Raw genomic sequence first — 1345 nt, forward strand, 5'->3', positions numbered from 1 at the left:
GTCTTTGTCCTCTTGAAATCTATCACAATCCTCCTCACTGTTCACTACACTTCCAATTTTTCAGCCATCTGCAAATTTTGAAATTGTGCCCTGTACACCCAAGTCCAAATCATTAATATATATCAAGAAAAGCAGTGGTCCTAATACCGACCCTTGGGGAACACTTCCTCCAGTCAGAAAAATAATCGTTCACTACTGCTTTCTGTTTACTATCACTTAGACAATTTCGTATCCATGCTCCCACTGCCCCTTTAATTCCTTGGGTTTCAATTTTGCTGACAAGCCTATTATGTGGAACATTATCAAACAACTTTTGAAAGTCCATATACACATCAACTACATTGCCCTCATCAACCCTCTATTACCTCATCAAAAAACTCAGTCAAGTTAGTTAAACACGATTTGCCTTTAACAAATTCATGCTGGCTTTCCTTTATTAATCCACACTTTTCCAAGTGACTATTAATTTTGTCTCGGATTATCGTTTCTAAAAGCTTCCCCACCACTGAGTTTAAACTGACTGGCCTGTGGTTGCCGGGTTTATCCTTACACCCTTTTTAGAATAAGGGTGTAACGTTTGCAATTCTCCGGTCCTCGGGCACCACCCCCATATCTAAGGATGATTCGAAGATTATGGCCAGAACCTCTGCAATTTCAACCCTTACTTCCCTCAGCAATCTTGGATGCATCCCAGCCGGACCGGGTGACTTATTTATTTAAGTACAGCCAGCCTTACTAGTAGTTCCTCTATCAATTTTTAGCCTATCCAGTATCTCAACTACCTCCTCTTTTTCTGTGACTTGGCAGCATCTTCTTCCTTGGTAATGACAGATGCAAAGTACTCATTTCGTACCTCAGCTAGGACGCGGTGACTTAGCCTAACATTTAGAGCCAGGACGTGCAGGAATGAAGTTAGCAAATGCTTCTATGCACAAATGGTTGGTGAAGTTTGGAACGGTCTTCTGCAAATGACAGTTGTTGCTAGCTCAATCGAGAATTCTAAATCTGAGTTTGATAGATTTCAGTGAACCAAGGGTATTAAGGGATATGAGGCTATGGCGGGTATATGGAGTTAGGTCACAGGTCCACCGTGATCTGATCGAATGGTAAAAAAGGCTCGAGGGGCCAATTGCCATCCCCACTTGCTGCCTCCTGATATGTGCCAGCTTCTCCTGCAAGAAAGCGGGACGTGTGCCTGGGTGAGGTGCCTGTCATGGTGAATAGCTGCCAGTGTGTGTGGCCTGTGAGTTGTGGGTGGGCGGCTTGCAACGGTGGTAATGTGTAAAGGTGAGAGGTTGAGTACTGATGGAAAGAGTTTGTTGGTATGTGGGTGATGGGGTGTGTC

Source organism: Heptranchias perlo, unplaced genomic scaffold, assembly GCF_035084215.1.
Source record: "Heptranchias perlo isolate sHepPer1 unplaced genomic scaffold, sHepPer1.hap1 HAP1_SCAFFOLD_55, whole genome shotgun sequence".
Classification (NCBI taxonomy): Eukaryota; Metazoa; Chordata; class Chondrichthyes; order Hexanchiformes; family Hexanchidae; genus Heptranchias; species Heptranchias perlo.